At 33.4% G+C, this 7745-nt stretch overlaps 1 protein-coding gene across 1 annotated transcript in view; it reads left to right on the forward strand.

Annotated features, from left to right (window-relative positions):
- Positions 1-5340, forward strand: part of Nox (NADPH oxidase) — a 705004-nt gene extending 699664 nt beyond the window's left edge. The window contains exon 21 of the mRNA XM_075361037.1: positions 4805-5340. The gene's annotated coding sequence lies outside the window, so the exon portion shown is untranslated. The remainder of the gene's footprint in view (positions 1-4804) is intronic.
- Positions 5341-7745: the final 2405 nt, after the last annotated feature.

The raw sequence follows: 7745 nt of genomic DNA on the forward strand, positions 1-7745 counted from the left end.
CTCAAAATCTAATAATATCCCTGTGGCACTTGTAATCATGTAATTTTTTAAACCAACAGGTCATGGTTTATTTTTAACAAATTGCCTAATTGGGCACTTTCCAGAAAAGGGGATCATTTTCTCATCAATTGAAAAATTAACTTTATTCTGAGGAATTGAAAGATATATATTTCTGACACTGTCAATAACAGGCTGAACTTTCCACAACTTTTTTTTCACTCTTGTGAAACATGAACTATATCCACAAAACGTAAATTCATTCTTAAAGCTAGAACCTATCCCACAACATATTCTCAGCTATGAATGGCAAAAGCATAGCCTTGCTGCCAATACATTGCTAACCTTGGATATCCAGTAGCACCTATTATTACATTAATGCCAAAGAATTTTTTTAACTCCACACTATTAGTTTCTAGGGATTTGCCCTTAGTTGCAACTGAATACATATTTGTGTATTTTGCAGCCAATCCAAAAAAATTCATCAGAGAAATATTTTTTCGAGTAAGGTAAACAATTAAGGTCAAGTAAACAAAAGAAATGAAGTTATAATTAGTAAAACTGCCTTCTGAAGTATGGCAACGTAATGAGAATGGCCTTGTTTAAAAAATAAGAATAATTTCCTGAGGGTGAAATTTTTCTGTATACTCTTTCTTCTGCTTCCATATTGGCCTATGAAGAGTATGAATTGAACTTGTTTAAGCTGGTGGTTGTTCTGATGGCTGCTGTGGCAGAGGTTGCTGTATTGATGGATCTGGTGAAAAAATAATTTTTCCACACAAAAACTGATTGAATAATATAAAAAACCAAATTACAGAATAGAGAATATCACTAATAAAACATTTACTTAACTCTTAACGTATCTATATATTTTATCAAATTACTGCATATATATTATTCAAAACATGTTGAGAATAAGTACAGTCTTTCAGTAAAGTACACTGCTGGCCATTAAATAAATAATTCATAATTATTAGCTATAACTGAAATTCGGAGAGATTGGTAACTTTGACTTTAAACTAAACTAAAATAAACTAATATAAATAAATAAATAATTACACGTATTTAGCTATTTATAAACTACTGTCATTTAAATTATGAATTTTTTCGTTATTAAATCTATGAAGTTACAAATTAATGCTTTCCATTCACTTTAAAAGACCTAACTCAAAAGGATGATATAAAACACAACCATACTTCTGTAAATATAGTCCTAACTAGCACGAAAATGATGGTCATAATTTCAAGCAAAATAATTTCATCCAAATGCAAGAAATCAATTTGGTATTACATTAGATAGTTTAAGTAAGGTTTTTTAGGCTAAAATTATTATTAAAAACAAATTAAATATTTTTAAATTGTAAAACTTACCACGGACTGTTAACAAAACCTCTTCTGACTTAACAAACATACTGTACTCTAGCGACAAACTATTGACACATTGGTTATACAAAAAACCCGCACGATCATTGTGATTGTGCGGGTTCTTGCGAACGTTGAAAATTAAGTGTCTGAGTAAATTTTACTAACCTGCCCAAAAGTGCTGATATGTATTAATACATACAGTTCTCGCTTCAACAAGCGATCGTAAAATAGTTTTTTCTTTCAGCCAGTTTGTAATTTCTTTTTTTCTAGAATTGGAACTGGAGGTCTCTACATTCTTAATAACATGTAATGGGGCATTAACAACAACGATAATGTAATTATACAATAAATCTGGTATTAACTAAGTTTCGATCAAATGTATGAAATTTTCAAAATTAATTTGATTGTGATAATTCCTAGATGTTGTACCAGAATCGGGTAAATTTAGAGTTCATTACTAATGAATCCCCCATGTCACCTCCAGCATGAATGATAAAATTATTATAATAATAATTATTTTTCCTTTTTGTAAGCTGTGAAGTAGTTGTCCCTGTAATCAGACAATCTTTATTGTATGCATCTGAAGAAAACTTGTACGACTTGTGTAAATACTTCTCTTCCTTATGACGTTTAATTGCTCTCAAAGAGAAAACGTAATCAATATTACCGTTCACAATGAGTAAAGTTTAAAACTAACAATGAAAGTATTCTTTTAATGTTTTAAATAAACAGAATCGTAATGTGAAAATAATAAACCCACTTTCATGCTAGTAAATATCAATACTTTAATGTGTTTGCTGTTTACAAAATTATTATATATATATATATATATATATATATATATATATAGGTCGCTGATTGTCTGGTGGACGGTTTGCCCTCGTTTGTAGCAGGCGCATGTACGGCACTGCCGGGTGTACTGCCGAACGTCCTTCGTAAGGCCCTGCCAATCGTAGTATTGGTGGATCGCCCGCCAAGTCTCTTCTGCTCTGGGGTGACCGGCTTCTGGAGCGTTGTGGAAGTGTTGTATGACAGACGATCGGTTACTCCCACTGGTTACGGACGTGCACTCCCACTGGTTGGGGTCCTGCCCTAGTGTTACGTACTGTCCATACGATGCCATCTTTGTCCACTCTGAGATGAGTGCCTGAGGCCGAATTTGGATCCTGGCGTAATCGTTGGTAGTCTGGATCGGCTTCTTGTGCCTCCTGAATCCGTTGGAGAAAAGAAGTGACGACGACTTCTTGCAGTCGAGATATAACCGCTCCACTCTCTTCTTGGCCGCGTTCACTTGGTTGTAGTCTATCTTCTTCCTGCACCGTTGTAGCGTTTTCTTCTTCTGCTGGTTCTCTTGACAACAGGTCTGGTAATTCATTCTCCCCACCAGGACAGTACTCTAATGTAGACTTGAAACTTTCCATAGAGGTTTGTGCCTCGTGGTCGTTGGGTGAGGTAAAGTCCACCAGGAGAGCTGTAAGTGAACGGGGATTACTGGAAGTAATAGGTCATAAAATAAAGAATTGGACATACGGAAGAGATTACTCCGGAGTTATTTACGGAGGTAGTGGTGAAGGCCTGTGGACACTTTCTATGGGAGGAAGAGCTCCCATAGAAAAGGTGTCTATTGGTGGTCTCCCCAGGTAACTGTGGCCAGGCTGGAGTGCATACGGGCTTGTAGGCGATTGCAGCGTACTAACCGAAGAGGAAGAGTTGAGGAGATGGAGGAAGCAAAAAAAGTACTTAAGTTAATGAAAAGGCGGTATAAAGATGGCATAATGAATAGCAAGAGAGAAAAGTGGAGGGCTCTCTGCGATCAGTTAGATAAAAATGTGTCAGGAGATGCCTTTCGCATTGTTAGTGGAAAGTTTAGACGGAGGCTGCCGGTGCTATATCAAGTGATAAGATACAGAGGAGTTTGATGAAATTGTTTTCGAGAAGGCAACAAGCAGAGGGAGAGGAAATTGCGGCTGTGGAAATTTCACTTTTTACACAAGAGAAATTGTTTTGTTCTGTAATGAAAACGAGCAAGAGGAAAAGTCAGGGCTTGGATGATATTCCGGATGAGGTTGTGACGGTGACGACAACGAAGTTCCTGATAAAAGTATTGTCGGCGTTCAGTAAGGTTTTATTGGATGGTGTTTTTCCGCGAGATTGGAAGCCAGCCGGGCTTCAAGCCCAGCGAGCTTAGGCGGGAAGGTAGCGTCCGTGCCCAGCGGCTTCCTCGGCCGGCCAGACCTGTTGCTCCGGCAGGAATGTTGGCATCCGGTGGGAAGTCCCACGTTGAGCCGGCCAAGGAACTTCTTCTTTTGCTTCTTCCCCAGACGGTGTTCGGCGACTAATTGAAACTGTTTTTGCTGTTCGCTTTTTTATAGAAGCCTGCGAGTGGCGGGGCCGCAGCACCACTGTTGTAGGAGAGTTATATATATATATTACATATAATACAAAATATCAACAGACCAAGCATGTTCAATGCATCGTGCATGGAAAAGAAGCAAGATCTATAATTACTATACATTAATTATAGTAGTTAATATATTTATTGTAATACGAGGACGGTCATAAAAGTAACTTACGTTTGTGCATAGCGTGCAGATGAGTGGGGATAGAGCCGCCATCTTGGCATCTAAAAGTTTCTACACTCATTACGCATCAAGCTGTCTCCTAGTGTGTGGATTGTGATTTTTGCATTTTATTCGTTCTGAATTATTTAAATTTGCGCTTCAACAGAAAATCCCGCGAGTTGTGAGTGCGTTCAGTGATTAGGTTTTTAGTGGCAAAATACCTCAAACCAATTGAAATTCATCGGTGTACGGAGGTGGAATAAGGAGGTGTAGGTGTATGAGGTGTACGGAGATGGAATAATGAGAGATGGTTGAGTGAGGCAGTGGTGCATTCAGTTTAAAAATGGTTCATGATGAGGACCGCAGTGGTCGGCTTAGCCTTGTGACTTGTTAACTGACAATGAAAATCAACGATAAAATTTGTGAAAATCACCGCATTACGATTATGAAACTCTTGCTTCATTTCCCCCAAATTTCACGAAGTTTATAGCATGAAATTGTATCGGTGAAGCTTGTTTATCACAAGTTTTGTGCAAGATGAGTGCCAAAAATCTAAGGCGGCAGATTTCTACAGAGAAGGAATTTAAAAGCTTGTGCATCGTTATGATAAGTGCCTCAATTTAAATGGCAACTGTGTAGAAAAACAGTTTAAGATTGTTCCTTTCAAATGTATATAAAATTTATTTTTTTTATTTGGTTGATTTTTATTTCAAAATGTAAGTTACTTTCTGGACAGCCCTCGTATTATCATAATGCTACATATTGTTATTCATATTACATTACAATTTTATTTAGCATTTAGCTTAATTAAAAAATGGCATACAGAACAAAAAACATGTTTGATTATTTTTATCATTAATTATTTATTTTTTTTGTTACAGGGAATTTACCTGGTGCTTCGTTACCAACAACCTTGATTTTTATCTTACTTTTTATCATTGCTCACGAAGTGGTTTTCATTGTTACCATCCAGATGTTTTATTTAAGAAAGATATTTAAAGGCGTAATAAATATTATTTTATTTTAAATCATATAATTATTGTTATTTAATGTATATATTTTGTAATATTATTTAATATGACCATTTTATTGTACTTACATGTTCATGTAAAATCATATTGGTAATAATATATTAAATGAATTGGAAGTGTAATTTAACAATTTATATTAAGTTATTAAGTGTGAGAGTTACATCATTACATATCTATGAATATCAATTCAATTCTGCTTGCATTACTTTTTACATGAAATAATAAAAAGAAATGAAATCTGTAGAGTACAATACAGTTATTTCTACAGTTATCTGTTTTTAAATTAAAAAAATTATGTATTAGATCAAAGCACTTCTTTAAGTCAAAATAAATTGTTACCATTTTGAGTTATATCAGTATATCTATTTGTACATTATCATAAAAATAAATTATTCATACACAAATTAATTGTATTTTATATTTGTTAAACAAATCCTTAAAAAGCCCAAAAGAAACAACAAACTCTTTCTTTGGAAACGTTGGGTATGCAAACTCAACATTCCCAAATATTTCATTTTAATTTATAACAATAATTTTAGCAAAAAACCTACCAAACTCAAAAACAAAATCATCAGAAAATGTACAACATAAATTATACTCATACATAAAAATACATTGTACATACATAAAAATACATAAAAAATGGTAAGCTTCAATGACAAGGTAAATGACAAACCTAATATACCTCTATAAAACTAAAAAAAAAAAAAAAAATACAATCAAAGTACAACAAAGTACAACAAAGTACAATCAAAGTATTATACAGTATAGTTTTCTAAATAGCTTACTGTCAATATGAGGATTCTACGTATGAACATAGTCTGCCTTGATAGTGTATAAATAATGAGTTAAATATTAGAAATAAAAACACACATACATTTGGGTTTTTTTGTTAATACCTGTAACCTGCAGTTGTTTATTACATTTCAAATGTCCATGATACGCTGCTGCAAAGACCCATTTATTACCTATTTAAATTTATGTACATCCAATTCTTCACAAGATGAACCTTTTTATTTGTTTCTTTGAGGATTTCACTTTATTTGGTCACCTGATTCTATTAACCAAGGCAGCTTTACAATTTCACAAATGATGCTGGTTGAATAACTGATTCTTCTAATTATCTTCTCTTGTCTTACACAATCTAACCAAAAAATGTAGCAGTTTTTTAAAATGCAATTTTTTTCAGTATGCTTCTGAATTGGATATGAATATACTGCGAGTACAAAATAAACTTTTAATGATTAGAAATGAAAAATTTTAAGTTTTGTAGCACCTATCTGGCATTAATAACAATCTTTTTACTCAATATCTTAACAGTTTTTGGGAGCTGTAGCGGAAAGGGGCTCAAAAATGAGTGGCCTTGTAAAAGGGATTAAGAGCATTTTTAAGGGCTATTTAAATACAAAAAATGGAACAAACCAGAGGTCAATTAAGTCATCCATTAAAAAGAAAAAAGAAAACTACTATGTTACTGGTAAATTATCTGAGATTTCCAGCAGTTGTTTGAGATATTTTGATACCAAAAAAAAAAAAAATTACTAAAATACTTTAAGTAAAAACAGTTGATGAAAACTAACATAAAAATGAAAATATGTATTAAAAAAATTATTATTTTTTTAAAAATATTTTAAATCATACTTATTGAAAGATTTGAAGGTAATATGCCAGTATTACCTCTGTTAGAGAAAGTGTTCACCCACTTTCTATAGGGAAATATGGGTGCACTTCCCATAGTGTACCCATATTTCCCTAACAATACATGACGTTGAAAAGCTGTCCTAACAAAGCGTGACATCTTTAGTAGTACAACACAAAATAAAGTTAAAAATCGACTGCCTCAGTTCTTTTTGAAGTACAAGCTTTGTTTGCAGTTTTCATTCTTTTTATATTCTCAGAGAAAAAATCCAGTCCAGTGAATGAGCCAGCTATTCATGATTTCATCGCCTACCTATCTTCCTTCAAACTGAGTATCCAAAAATTCACTAAAAGAGTGGTAATAATCGAACTGTTTAAAAAATTGGCTCATTCTGTTAGAAATCGTTTGATTTTCATCAGCATGTGCTTGATTTACTATTGGTTTATAACACATTCCCTTAACATCTCTAAGTATTTGGGGCCACTGATAATGGTCTTTCATATGATCCCTGTAAATTTGTGAATGTTGGAGTGTAGAATTCATAAATAAATCTCTTATATAAAAGAGAATGTCCTGACTGATTTAGACTCATAATCAACATATAACTAAAACTATTATAGGCAGAGAATTGAAATTTTCAGGGTCCTTCGTATCTTTAAGTAGGCGTGTACTAAGAAAGGATTTTGGGAAATTTTGATTTTAAGGAGTTCAACTCGATAAAAAAACTAAATTTCGTGTTAACACGCTATCTGTTGGACGTAAAAGCAACATACGCTATACTAAATATTTTACTATTCCATTGCAATGTTTCCGATATGTGTGTCCGCTATAGACTAAAAAACTACTGGTCCGATTTACGCACGGGGAAGAAGGAAGAAAGGGAAAAATCGAAAAAGGGGAGAAGGGGAAAATGGAAAAAAGGAAAACAGGGAAAAGGAAATGGGGAAAAAAGAAAAGAGGAAGGTGGAAAGGGAAATGGGGGAAGAGGAAGGGGATAAAATACATTTAATTAAAATTAAATTAAATTTAAAATAAATAAATAATTAAATGAAAATGGAATAAAAAAATTAGAATATGTAAAGCAAATAATTGAAGATGTCAGATACAAAAAAATTTGTTGAGGTTAAAAGCGTAGGTAAAGCATAAAAATGA

This window comes from Lycorma delicatula, chromosome 3 (genome assembly GCF_047948215.1).
Source record: "Lycorma delicatula isolate Av1 chromosome 3, ASM4794821v1, whole genome shotgun sequence".
Lineage (NCBI taxonomy): Eukaryota > Metazoa > Arthropoda > Insecta > Hemiptera > Fulgoridae > Lycorma > Lycorma delicatula.